Raw genomic sequence first — 15,484 nt, forward strand, 5'->3', positions numbered from 1 at the left:
TTATCCTTACTTCACAACCTGAAAAGTGTCCCAATAACGTCTGGTGAACTACTTCAACAATTAGTACAGCAACTTAGAATGTAACAAAACCTTGTATGGGAAAATTCTAAAAACATCTTTCAGGCATTTTTAGACTTGCATGGTTTAATCATACTGCTACGAGATTATCCTTACTTCACAACCTGAAAAGTGTCCCAATAACATCTGGTGAACTACTTCCACAGTTAGTACAGAAACTTAGAATGTAACAAAACCTTGTATGGGAAAATTCTAAGAACATCTTTCAGGCATTTTTAGACTTGTATGGTTTAGTCATACTGCTACGAGATTATCCTTACTTCACAACCTGAAAAGTGTCCCAATAACGTCTGGTGAACTACTTCAACAATTAGTACAGAAACTTAGAATGTAACAAAACCTTGTATGGGAAAATTCTAAGAACATCTTTCAGGCATTTTTAGACTTGCATGGTTTAGTCATACTGCTACGAGATTATCCTTACTTCACAACCTGAAAAGTGTCCCAATAACATCTGGTGAACTACTTCAACAATTAGTACGGCAACTTAGAATATAACAAAATCTTGTACGGGAAAGTTCTAAGAATATCTTTCAGGCATTTTTAGACTTGCATGGTTTAGTCATACTGCTACGAGATTATCCTTACTTCGCAACCTGAAAAGTGTCCCAATAACGTCTGGTGAACTTCTTCAACAGTTAGTACCATTAGTTTACTGACTTGTATCGTTCCATAACTTAGTTTGAGATTATTCTAAGTATGTCCATAAAGTCTCTACTGCAGGACTTAGCTACATTGCTACTAGAATATCGTTACTGAAGTACTGTACAGTGAGCAACCTTAGATGTCTTCTCAACAACTTGTGGAGAAGTATTTCAACAGTTAGTACAATTAGTACACTTGGTGTGTTTCAGACTTAAACTGCAGAACTTAAGATACGTTCCTACGAGATTATCTCCCTACTTCACAAACTCAGATGACTTCCCAGCACTCTGGTGAAATATTCCCACAGTTAGTACAATTAGTACACTTGGTATGTTTCAGACTTAAACTGCAGAACTCAAGTTACGTTGCTACGAGATTATCTCCCCACTTCCCAAACTCAGATGACTTCCCAGCACTCTGGTGATATATTCCAACAGTTAGTACAATCTGGACACTAAATTTGAACGCTCCATAACTTTGATAAATGTAGTCTTCCTAATAAGTTTTGGTGATATTTTATGAAATAGTTCAGAAATAGTTTTTCTCATTATAATACAATTAATTAAATATTATACATAAAGTTATACGGCTTTGTATAATCCATCTCGATTTCCTTGCAACTTAACGCTAATTATATTTAAAATTTAAATATATTTTATTTAAATAACTAATTATAAAATTAATCATTAATAATACAAGTTTTTAAATTATTAAAATATTTTAAAATTTGTATAGATTTAAAAAAATGTATTGTATAACTTAATTTTTATTATTACTATCCTAAAGTGCACCTACAAATAACTACTAAAAAGACGGCTATTCCGTAAGCATTAGTGTTGCCTTAGAATATTAACTACAGCAAAGGTGGCTGATATTCCTATGTGAATGCAACTTAGTCAACATTCGGGAACTAATGCGGAAATTATTTAAGAAATCTCTTTGTTGAAAAGAACAGTTACATTGCTGACGCCATTCACAAAGTTAAAATTACTCAATTTTCCTAATATCAACAGATTTCAATTACATGCTCTAAGCCTAAACTATCAACTAACATATTACAATTTACGATTACAAATAAATAAATAAAACAAAAACGTAAGAACTGACGTGATGGAAGGGAATCTGCCAATGAAGGACACCAATTTACCTTACAGGGTGTAACTTTCCTTATATTATATCTTACAGTGTAGCTTTACAGATTGTAACTTACAATTTGGAGCTTAGAGTGTCGTGCTTACAGGGTGCAGTAGTCTGTAGTGTAGCATAGAGTATACAGCATATAACGTGCAATTCTGTTTTGTTCTATAATGAGAAGAAGCTTATAAATTGCACTCAGTTCTATAAGAACCTTTGCGCTGCTTCCGGAGTGACAGGATATTTAGTATAGGTGAGGTTATGGAGTAGGGGCCGCCTCTTGTCGAGATCCATGAGGAAGAATTAGGGCACTAAATCTCAAAGTCATGTCTCCCCGGAAGAATGGGAGGCCAGCTCTGAACCAGCCTCTCCAGTCAAAGAGGCCAGGAAAGGCACAGCCTTGTTGAGGCTATCAAGACAATCTGAGGTTAGGGAACAAACCCCACCAACTCCAACAGTCATCTCCCGCAGTAGACTGTACCTATCGAAATGCCATTGAACCCCAGAATCTAGAAATTTGCGGTAAGTGACGTGCCGCTCCTGGACGTCCATAAGGTTGCGCAGATTTAAGTGACACATCGGTTTTTGCTGTGCCCAGTGGTAGGTTCAAATGGAAGGTATAAACCATCCAGAATTAATCTCTACTGGGTATTAGTGTACAACTTACATTGTGTTGCTTGCAGTGTTTAGCTCTCGTGTTGTAGATTTCAATTTGAAGTTTATAGGGTGTCAAATTTACAGTGTGTTGCTTACCGTATGTAGCTTACAGTGTGTAGCTTACAGTTTGTAGCTTGGAGTGTGCCTCTTACAGTATGCAGCATACAGTTTGTAGCTTACAGTTTGTAATTTGGAGTGTGCATTTTACGGTATGCAGCATACAGTGTGTAGCTTACAGTTTGTAATTTGGAGTGTGCCTCTTACGGTATACAGCATACAGTGTGTAGCTTACAGTTTGTAATTTTGGGTGTGCCTCTTACAGTATGCAGCATACAGTGTGTAGCTTACAGTTTGTAGTGTGGAGTGTGCCTCTTACAGTATGCAGCATACAGTGTGTAGCTTACAGTTTGTAGTTTGGAGTGTGCCTCTTACAGTATGCAGCATACAGTGTGTAGCTTACAGTTTGTAATTTGGAGTGTGCCTCTTACAGTATGCAGCATACAGTGTGTAGCTTACAGTTTGTAATTTGGAGTGTGCCTCTAACAGTATGCAGCATACAGGTTGTAGCTTAAAATGTGAAGCTTACAGGGTAAAGCGTACCGGGTGAAGCTTAATGGGTTCAGCTTAGAGTGTGGAGTTTACAAGGTGTAACTTACAATGTGTGTATTATAGTTTATAGCATAAATTGTGTAGCATAAAGTGTGTAGCTAACATTGTATAGGTTACAGGGTGCAACTTACAGTGTGCAATATACAGTATGCAGTATGCAGCTTACATGCAGTATGCATCTTAAGAGGTTCAACTTTTGGGGTGCAGCTTAGAGGTAGTAGCTTACAGGGTGTAATAACAGGATGAACGGTTAGAAATCTAATTATATCTTTACTTCTCAGACATTTGTATTTTTTTCAAATTATGTGAAAATAACAATATGAATCCAGTAATACAGTATGATGCCACAGATATAGAAGTAAAATTTTAATATATGACCTCAGAAACCTCAAATATGAGTTCAAAATATAAATCTTTCATGAATTACGGAAACAGCTGTTTTTAGGGTATAAATAAGTCTCCATAGAATTCTTTATTAACTAGAAAACATCTCTTATCCTAGTGTTAGATATGAACACAGCAATATAAGGAGTACAACGCAGTGCAAAACATCAGTCTACATGTAGTAAAGATTTACTCTACATGTGTTATATATTAAAATATTTTAGTTACTATTTTTATACTTATTGGTACGGTATTAATGCAACGATGTCTTTTATTTTCTCGGTTGTATATTTATAATATTACCTTATCTTTCATTATGTGGATGTCCTAGTCAGTGCCCACAACGCAGATATATTGTAATTCACTCACCTCACATTCTCGTGATCTGAGGTTTTTTCAATGTCAAATGTCCGCTCTTCAAGAATGTCCTGGCAATGCCGTATTGTAAAATTTGCAAGTCAAGAAGTTCCTGTTGTGAGGGTTCTTCTTCATCCTCTCAGTAATACTCGTAAAGCTGCCGACAGTAAACTGTCAGCTTTCAGATTGTGAGCTTTTCTTTCGTCAACCTGAGGCGATGCTGTCTTGGGCTTACATTTGAAACTAACTGAAACGTGCAACAAAGTAACTGTATGTAACCGTTGATGAGAGACTTCATACTCGCGTTAATGTCCTAGCAAATATTTAACATTCTACAGTCTCTAGTAATTTTGGGACAAATTATAAATTATATAGTCCAGACAACTGTTACTGAAGTCTTTCTATGGGACTCTAACTGTCTTTCTCTTTGCTTAACTTAACAAATTGAGACCTTCAGTTTTACAAACAGATTTTCCATTATTATTCACTGGAGTACCTTGAATGTTCTAGTCACATCCTCAATACTGTAGTTAACACAAGTACGAGTATTATTCTGTACACAATGGAAGTCGTTAAAGTTTACGACATTTACCAACTCTCTGCTGTAACTATTAACTGAAGCACTGACGTAAGTATGAAGTCAAGGGGATGCAATACCGACAGTGGTTTCTATTTTATATTAATAACAATCCTTACTAACTAAATTCATGAATACTTTATTTGACGGGAAGATGTTTTGTATTAAAGAGTAAATGGATAAAAATGACAGTTTTTGTTGACTTCCTAGGTTGTGAAATAAATATTTGTGGAATATAGTTATATTGCACTCTAATAGACAAATGGGGCACTTATATTACATTACAAGATACTACTCGATATATAGCTAGGTTTACAGACAAAATAGGATACGCATTATACAATAAAGCAATTCCATTCCGGTTGGCGTAAATTTATTCTGTAAAGGGTAGACCACACCACGTGTCACGTAACAGACTTTGCTGGGTTTACATAAAATGTTTACCTAAAACTTTGCTATGATAACTAAAACTTAGTTATCTTAGATTAATTTATAAAGGAATATTTTGAATTGGAATGAAAAGGTCAATGAGAAAACAATTTAAACAATTTAACCGAGTTTGCAGCAGTGGTCCACCCATCAGAGGACAAAGAACACACGACAATGGTAGCAATTGTGGTTAATCCTTGACAATGGCGGGAAGGAGGGAGAAAGATTGGCGCAATCACTTACCTGTTACTGTGGTGTGCAAATGTGCACAGTTTGTTTCACAACAAGATGGAAGAATCTGAATCTTTGCCTTGGTGACTACAAAATGCACGTAATGATTCTGCATATAGCTTCACGTGTCTCGCCGTTATCTCACTATTTAATTCATAAAAAAGTATTAAATTTAACATACGTGTGGGGAATGTTATTCTATGAGGAATATTTTACTAGTTTATTTACTAGTTATGTTACTTAATATGCAGTGCAAAAATGCAAAAATTCGATTGGTATTCTCACTTTTTATATACTTTTATGTGGGATCTGAGATTTGAGTTACGCAGAATGCCATAAAAACACGAATGGTACATATTAGTAATTTATAAAAAGGGTCTGGAGGATAGAACAATTCTTTTTACTTAGCGTCCTTGTAAATATTCCTACGATATTCAGCGATAACGGAAGACGTTATCTTCCTGTTGTCTGGGCTGTAAAATGTTTCTTGTAGGGTGGATATTTCTTCACTAGCATTACTTGGTGTAACCTACCGTAATGGAAATACTAAAGTGTGTTAAGGGAGATTTGTTATAATATTAGGACTTTCTAGTGAGAAAAGATTTGAGTGTGATATAAAAATCACTGCGATATGCCTGGATTGTGGGGTTCGTCTAGGGACACTCGTAAAAGGATCTGTCTGAGTCTCGGTGAAGACAAATGGAGTATCAGATGATCGGGATTTGAATACTTTCGGGATTAGTTTTAGAAATTAATATTGTAAGTAAAGTAAATTGCACAAACTGTAGAGAACCTGTTGAAATGTTGTTCGCTACTTCTGAGAATCCGACAATTGGAGACAAGTTGGAGGGTCTCACTTCTGCTGTAAGCTACAAGCTATCATTTGCTTTAAACAAATGGGGGGGGAGTAATTAACTGCAATATCGATATCTGTGAATGCAGTTTATTGAGAGAAGGAACACTAGATAAATTGTATAACAGTTTAAAGTACTAGTAATCCACGTTTGTATTCAGGCATCTTGTGTTTATCTTTAGAATAACACATATGTCAGATACAATAGAACAAACAAGTAATAATATCTTTGAGAATGGGAGAGAATAAGGTAATTAATATCTCTTGATTGTTTGCTCAAGTAAAATGTATTTCAACACAGATAACAACCTCGGGCAGATATTACTTTATTTTATAATATCTTGATTATTGTTAATTATCTTAATGTTGTATGTTATATTCCTAGGATAATTTTATGAGCTAAATAATTTTCATAAGTCCAACGATTTGAATGCATTATATATAATGCATAAATCCAACAAAAAAGACTTATCAATGTCAACTGCTACTTTAATAATATCTTCATTTTTCCATTGAGGCCACGTTTATTCTCATAACAAGCAGTTTCAAAAATAATAATTTGGCCCGTAAAACCAATTAATCCTTTTGTGTCCATCTCAATCAGCCGAGCCGATATAAGCTCTCTTGTATCGCCGCTTAGAGTTCAAGGTTAGACGTAGCTCATTGTTATTAACAAGGAAAATACTTCATTCCTACTAAAGTATTTGGACTATCTTTAACAATTATTGAAGTTGAGTTTTCTCTAAATTTTTGTCTTACTTACCATTGAAAAGCTTCTTGTTTTGCATCTTCAACGTTTTGATTTGTACAGATTCAGATTGACACGTTTAGTACTTAACGAGCACTACTAGAACACTGTACCATTATTACTAATATCAAACGCGTTATACATTTTTCAGTAACTTTATAAATACATATAAAGTGATAGTTAAATATTAGAAATGGCATGCCATTAAAAAACGGGTATTTATACGAAGAAACGTCACTGTTATTCAGTGATATTGCGTCGAGGCCGCAGGCAACAGTAAGTAAATATTATCCTGGTTTATATGTTCTGTCAGTATAAACCGCTGATATCTAGATTTACAGTGTTACTGTTACAATAATTGTTCGCGACTTAGTACTTGATTAATGCATGTAAGTGTAAACAGTTTAGAATGAGATAAGTTTGCCATTAATAATCTTCTTTCTGAAGCCAATCTTATAAAAAAAGTGCATTAAACTAATAAATAGATTGTGAAGTGTCTAAAACTAACAAATGTTTTAAAAAATTATAGGGAAATTACTGATGCATAATTTCCTACAGTCCAATATTGTTATCATACTTGTAATATAATATTATTATTATGATAACGTATGTATTTATTACATAATTATACAATAATTAAAGATGATACAGGTTAAAAGCCTATTTTTGAATATGAAAGCTAAAACAGATAACATATAAATAAAATTAATTGTGTTCAATAACACGAACACATAAATAAAATTAATTATGTTCAATTAACACAATTATGATGAATGAAAACACCAACTCTTTTGCAGTCTAATAAAAGCTTAAAGACGAAAATTATTTCGTTGCTCTCAAGGTTAAATTACAAAACAGGTGTGCGTGTTCATGTCACAAATAAACCAGACTGCGTGATTTAAGAACGACTCGCAAGGTCTCCTGGATCTAATTACCTAGTAAACGCTATAAACTACTTAACCCTTGAAATACACCTAGGTCCACAATACTGATTACGTCACTGTTTCTTTGATAATGTTGTACACTCTTTAACTCGTGCTCTAACAAATATATACTTAGTTTTACTTCCACTTAAGTATAGATTAACAGATTTACACATTGAGGAATGATGTCAACATGTGCAATGAAGGAGGATATTTATCTGAGACAATATTTGTTGTTACATCCATGAAATAAAGTGGTTCTTCTGTACCAAATAATACACTTACAGATAATGAAAAGTTTTTAGTCAAATGAAAGGCTATTAATAAATAATGACTTAAAGTCAATAAAATAATCGGGTATTTAGATGATAGCGAGACCTTTAATTTAATTTAGGCAAGGATAATGATATATAAATAAACTTTAGTAGAAATCCAAATCGTATAAGCGAACCCTGTATATTGGTAGGAAATAATTATGTTTATAGGTCTCAAAGTCCAAATAAATATGGTTAGATATTTGTACTATATGAGCTATATGGACTTTAATGACAATTTGTATACTTTGGAGAAGAAACAAATAGACAACTAAAAATTTTGAAATACTGTCATTAGTATTTACAAGTAGACTAGTGAACAGACAGTCATTAGTATTTACAAGTAGAATAGTGAACAGACAGTCATTAGTATTTACAAGCAGAATAGTGAACAGACATTCATTAGTATTTAGAAGTAGAATAGTGAACAGACAGTCATTAGCATTTACGTAGAATAGTAAACAGACATTCATTAGTATTTACAAGTAGAATAGTGAACAGACAGTCATTAGCATTTACAAGTAGAATAGTGAACAGACAGTCATTAGTATTTAGAAGTAGAATAGTGAACAGACAGTCATTAGTGTTTACAAGTAGAATAGTGAACAGACAGTAATTAGTATTTAGAAGTAGAATAGTGAACAGACTGTCATTAGTATTTACAAGTAGAATATGAACAGACAGTCATTAGTGTTTACAAGTAGAATAATGAAAAGACAGTCATTAGCATTTACGTAGAATAGTAAACAGACAGTCATTAGTATTTAGAAGTAGAATAGTGAACAGACAGTAATTAGTGTTTACAAGTAGAATAGTGAACAGACAGTAATTAGTATTTAGAAGTAGAATAGTGAACAGAAATTCATTAGTATTTACAAGTAGAATATGAACAGACAGTCATTAGTGTTTACAAGTAGAATATGAACAGACAATAATTAGTATTTAGAAGTAGAATAGTGAACAGACTGTCATAAGTATTTACAAGTAGAATATGAACAGACAGTCATTAGTGTTTACAAGTAGAATATGAACAGACAGTAATTAGTATTTACAAGTAGAATATGATCAGACAGTCATTAGTGTTTACAAGTAGAATATGAACAGACAGTAATTAGTATTTAGAAGTAGAATAGTGAACAGAAATTCATTAGTATTTACAAGTAGAATATGAACAGACAGTCATTAATGTTTACAAGTAGAATATGAACAGACAGTAATTAGTATTTACAAGTAGAATATGAACAGACAGTCATTAGTGTTTACAAGTAGAATAAGAACAGACAGTAATTAGTATTTAGAAGTAGAATAGTGAACAGACTGTCATTAATATTTACAAGTAGAATATGAACAGTCATTAGTGTTTACAAGTAGAATATGAACAGACAGTCATTAGTGTTTACAAGTAGAATATGAACAGACAGTAATTAGTATTTACAAGTAGAATATGAAGAGACAGTCATTAGTGTTTACAAGTAGAATATGAACAGACAGTCATTAGTGTTTACAAGTAGAATATGAACAGACAGTAATTAGTATTTACAAGTAGAATATGAAGAGACAGTCATTAGTGTTTACAAGTAGAATATGAACAGACAGTAATTAGTGTTTACAAGTAGAATAGTGAACAGACAGTCATTAGTGTTTACAAGTAGAATAGTGAACAGACAGTAATTAGTATTTAGAAGTACAATAGTGAACAGACTGTCATTAGTATTTACAAGTAGAATATGAACAGACAGTCATTAGTGTTTACAAGTAGAATATTAACAGACAGTAATTAGTGTTTACAAGTAGAATAGTGAACAGTCTGTCATTTAATTTAATTTAGGCAAGGATAATGATATATAAAGAAACTTTAGTAGAAATCCAAATTGTATAAGCGAACCCTGTATATTGGTAGGAAATAATTATGTTTATAGGTCTCAAAGTCCAAATAAATATGGTTAGATATTTGTACTATATGAGCTATATGGACTTTAATGACAATTTTGTATACTTTGGAGAAGAAACAAATAGACAACTAAAAATTTTGAAATACTGTCATTAGTATTTACAAGTAGACTAGTGAACAGACAGTCATTAGTATTTACAAGTAGAATAGTGAACAGACAGTCATTAGTATTTACAAGCAGAATAGTGAACAGACATTCATTAGTATTTAGAAGTAGAATAGTGAACAGAAATTCATTAGTATTTACAAGTAGAATAGTGAACAGACAGTCATTAGTATTTAGAAGTAGAATAGTGAACAGACAGTCATTAGTGTTTACAAGTAGAATAGTGAACAGACTGCCATTAGTATTTACAAGTAGAATAGTGAACAGACAGTAATTAGTATTTATGAGATTCCTTACGGAAGGTATGAACAAGTGAATTGGATGGAAGATTGTAGAGAACTGGAGAAGTGAATTCATATGTCCAGTTGTCTTATACGTAGACATAGGTTTAAGGGATTTATGGATTCAATTTCGTTTCTAAAAAGAAAACTGAGAACCAATCAAACTCAAGAGATATGGCATCACCTAATGCAGCTGGAAGGGGTTATTATAAAATCTTAGTTCTCCGGAGCATCGACCTTCTGAGTGACGTGCCTGAGTGTGTAAACAACGGCTTGCTTAGTGATCTAATCTTAGAACTGATCTGTGATCACGTTAATAATTTTCCATTACGTTATTTATCAAGAAGATCAACAGTAGTTGAAGAGATGAAATACTTTTAGGAAACAGTTTAGACTAAATATGAACTAAATAAATTATTAATATATATATATATATATATATATATATATATATATATATATATATATATAAAGCAAGCTTTAACTTCTTATTCAATGCAGGCACTTTTGAATCGTAAAAGATTGAATTTAAATTATAATCTTGCTGTAGATCACTATTCAGTTTTTATAATATTGGTATTCAATTTAAATTTCTATTACTCAGTGTCACACGTGTTGCCTTATTGCACTTGTGAATTGGAATTTTAAAGGATAATCGTATCATCGGAATAATATTTTACTTTAGGTTTTTATAATTTAAATTAAGTTTTATTAAGTAACCATAGTTTCATTTCAATATTCATAAAAGAAAATTATTTTCTTGTACCCTTTCCTGTATAAGACCTAGGGAACCTTAGATACAGTTTGATATTTAGAATTAAATATTGGACTGAATAGTGATATAAAAAAGGGGCTGAACTAACACTGATTATAGAGTGTGTTTGTCTGCTTTCTCATGAATTTAAATCAATCAACATATAAATTTAAGGATGTAATTGCTCTCATATGCTTGGACTGCTGAGATTGTAATTGCTAATGCAAGATTTACTGCGAGAAAGGAACACTACGTAAATAAATATTCAAAAGTAAGCTGCGTCAATTTATGAAAGCGCGTTAAACCTTATAAATATTAGTATTTCCCTTAAAATGTAGAGAAAATTACCTTGAAAAGGTATCCCTTCCGCTTTCATGAGGTAAATGTATTACATACGTTTACTTTACTATAAAAAACTTAAAACGGACTCAATTTATACAATACGCTTTCTTTACTATTTAGGTTTTGACAGCATTTGCATATTCTTTTTTTTCGTAATAAGGGTTGGATTTAACCGTGAGCAGCCAATACCTTTAAATATAATAATCTATAGTATTTTTTATGATCTAAATGTTACCTTCTATAATCAAAGCCAATCGTTATTTTTGTAAACGTACTCCCTTGAGTTCGTAGTAACGGAAACAACGAAACTTAGTGTATTATTAAAACACAGCTTTCGTAACCGTACCGACCACATACAACACTCTGGAGATACAGTCAGCAGTTGTGTATTCTGAAGATTCCTTTAGAAGTTGTTTTAGTTCTTCAAAGTTATTATAAATTAATACGTAAGTGTATGCCCATGTAGCCTGCTGCTAAAATTGAGAATTTACAGTGATATTTTAATAGAAACTTACTCATTTGAAAACTAAAAACTTGAATACATAACATCGGCTCGGCACTTTAGGGAGTCAATGGCTACATGCTAAACGCATTAGAATGAATTTTAATATACGTTTTAAAAAGAGTTAATAACTGCATTTTTGTTTACCTTAAGTGTAATAAATTCATCATTTGTTATTAATCATTGCATTGACGCTGTCGTTGTATTTTGTGAATTTTTCGATGAAAACAAATATGTATAAACACTAGAAATCACCCACGGTATCTCACGCAATTCCTTAGAGATTGCACTTGATGAGCACTAATATTTTATAACCTTAGAAACTAAACTGGGATCTTTCGATAATTCAAAGGCCAGTGGGGAGTAGCTCTAAGGGATTCTCGAAATAATAGTAGGCCTATATGTATCCTAGAAAATAGGCCGTAAGAATGCTCACATAAAATTTAATTTAAATCAGTTCAATAGCTTCTGCGTGAAAGTAAAACAAACGAACACAGGCACATTTTCCCTTTATATTATTAGGAATATAAACATCATAGGGAAAGTAAAATAAGTAAGAAATGCAGCAGTGAAATAAATATTCGATTTCTTTGTAAATGGTAAACATCGAAACTGAGTATAAGGACACTCATTACAATAATGTGATTCGCAAACAAACACAAGACATGCCAGTCATAGTAAAATTCCCCTTGATACAACTAACATACGTGATATCTCCATAGTAAGCCTTGTACTGTATGTACAAGTATAAATACTCTAGACATGAACTGGTGAGCAACTGTGGACGTACTGTATGTACGAGTATAAATACTCTGGACAGGAACTAGTGAACAACTGTGGATGTACTGTATGTACAAGTATAGGCTAAATACTCTGGAAAGGAACTAGTGGGCAACTGTGGATGTGCTCTATGTACAAGTATAAATACTCTGGACCGGAAATAGTGAACAACTGTGGATGTATTATATGTACAAGTATAAATACTCTGGACAGGAACTAGTGAGCAACTGTGGATGTACTCTATGTACAAGTATAAATACTCTGGACAGGAACTAGTGAGCAACTGTGGATGTACTCTATGTACAAGTATAAATACTCTGGACAGGAACTAGTGAGCAACTGTGGATGTACTCTATGTACAAGTATAAATACTCTGGACCGGAACTAGTGAGGGACTGTGGATGAGGGAGTCACAAAATTACTTGTTAACTCTCTACAGAGTCATGTCACAGTGAGGAGATCATTGTTATGAAATAATGGTACGGTTGTGAACAATATTTAGTGTAATTTAAAATATTACAAATACTAAAAATGATAAGTGAAGTGTTATAAATAATATCTGGGAATATAATATCTGCCTGAGTCAATGTGTTTAACACGGAGTATTACAGTCGTGCGATTCAGGTCTGACTTTGCGTCATGTTCCTACGATATCATTGCAACATATTATTTAAAAATATAATAAGTTGCAATTAGGGAACAAAGATTAGTGTTTCATATAAAATAGCAATTAAAATAATACGCATATCGTGAAAAAGAAACTAATTATATTTTGGTTTATGTTTACAAAGTAAAGTATTATGCACACTTCTTACTTCTATTGATAATTTACGTTTACAGTGTGTAATGCGAAGTACAGAATGTTATTGCAATAAAGAATGAAATATTTTTAATGTAACATCAAAGCAACTAGATCCTTTAGCGAAAATTATATTGCAATGATAAAGGGAAATGTTAGCTTAATGAATCTCCAGACAATGCTTCACCATGCGGACAAGGGGTCCGAGTAACACTTACCATGTTTTGTTCTTTACACCCAAGGCTCGTTTAATATAATGAAAGGATTTATATTTCTGTGTTTGCTTTTGTAATATATAATATCATATAAACAACAATGGTGTCAGTCTGCGTGTATATTACTCAACCACGTATAAAATTTTGTTTGAAGTATTATTTTTACGATGGAAGGATTGTGAAGGAAACAGAATTCTTCCGGATATTTGCCATCGTTCAGTGACTACTAAGTTTCAAGATCTGTAATCTGATCTCTTCTTCAGGTAAATAACCAACACATAATTATAACAAATCATACCAGAGCGTTGTGAAACACGTATGGCAGGAATCACAACCACCATATTGTGTGTCAACTCCAGTAACTCTAAAACATGCACTTAATAACAAACAAAACACGACACTAGTTACTAAAACTGTTAATCAGAATACAGGTAACAATAGGTCTGCATTCGTCGACGAACCATCTAAGAATGAACAGGTAATAATAATAATTGGCAATCTTCACGGCAGAAACAAGATGGTAGCAAGAAAAAGGAATGGTCCTTTTATATTATTAGTTAATACTAGATGAACTTCTTAAAACCATGCTGTGACTCTGCATTGGTTTATTCATCTGAAGTTTATTTATGGTTTTAGAAGTTCAAATAACAGAAATTGCGTGTGAAGCAACGGATAACAGCTAGTTTTTATTGGTTTGTCAGTAAATCATCTAGTCTTGCGTTTTATTGTTTAAGTGTTTATAGTAATAATGGTAATTATAATGTTTTTGTAAAATATTATTTAAACATATTGAACAAGTTTTTTTATTTGACTCCTCAGTTATGCTAATATATGTAATATTTTTGTTTATATCGTTATTTCCCAGTATTTATATATACAATAATTATGCTTTAAATATCTCATTAAATATAACGCAAACCCAATATTCGAGATAGCCCTTTAAAGAAAATGCATGTAAAACTCTCATTTATTTAAGGGAAGTTACTCTAAGTTACCTTGAGACTGCAGTAATTAGTATAAACGTTAATGGAGAGTAAGACCCACACAAATACGATTACCTGTTTACACTAGTCCTGAAATGGGACGGGTTTTATAATACCTACATGTATAGTTATATCTATATGGTCGAAATGTACTACCGGTATAGTGTATTGCGAACAATATAGTTATGTTTACACAGGGTTAAAAAAGAGCCAGGACCTCCCTTTCTATTTCGTTTTGAAGTGTATATAAGGATATATCCTTTGGGTATTGATGTTACGTGGCAAGGAAGTTTAATTTGGTGATCTTTAGAATGTGTTATTTATATATACATTTTAAGGGGGAGGGAGGGTAATTAAACAATTTTAAACGCAAACCCCTCTTAAGTGACCCATCATTTGAAGAGCATAAAAATAGTTAAATATTGTTGAAAATCTGAAATCACTATCTCTTTCCTAAAAAAAATAGGTCGTGACTCTTTTAATTCAGTCTTTACAATTAAATTGTTCTTGTAAAGTTACTGTCTGCGTAGAAACTAATTTATTTGTCGTTTGTGTTCTGAATCAATGAGGAAAGTAATGGACGAAGGATCCAATGAATATTAGAAAATACATTGATAAGAAGTTCATTTGCAAAGACTAACCTAGTTTAATACAAACAGATCCCTTCTTTGTTCCAATCTCTTAAGAACAGGTCATACTTTTAGAGTGGTTATTATCCCGTGGTATGATTACTGTGTGGTTACTGTTTCGTGAATTGTTTTGTTAAATGTCTGTGTGTTTAGTGTTATTTATTTATCATCACGGTATAATCCAATGTTTGCAAAAGTAATAT

The sequence above is a fragment of the Homalodisca vitripennis genome, chromosome 7, assembly GCF_021130785.1.
Source record: "Homalodisca vitripennis isolate AUS2020 chromosome 7, UT_GWSS_2.1, whole genome shotgun sequence".
NCBI classification, from domain to species: domain Eukaryota; kingdom Metazoa; phylum Arthropoda; class Insecta; order Hemiptera; family Cicadellidae; genus Homalodisca; species Homalodisca vitripennis.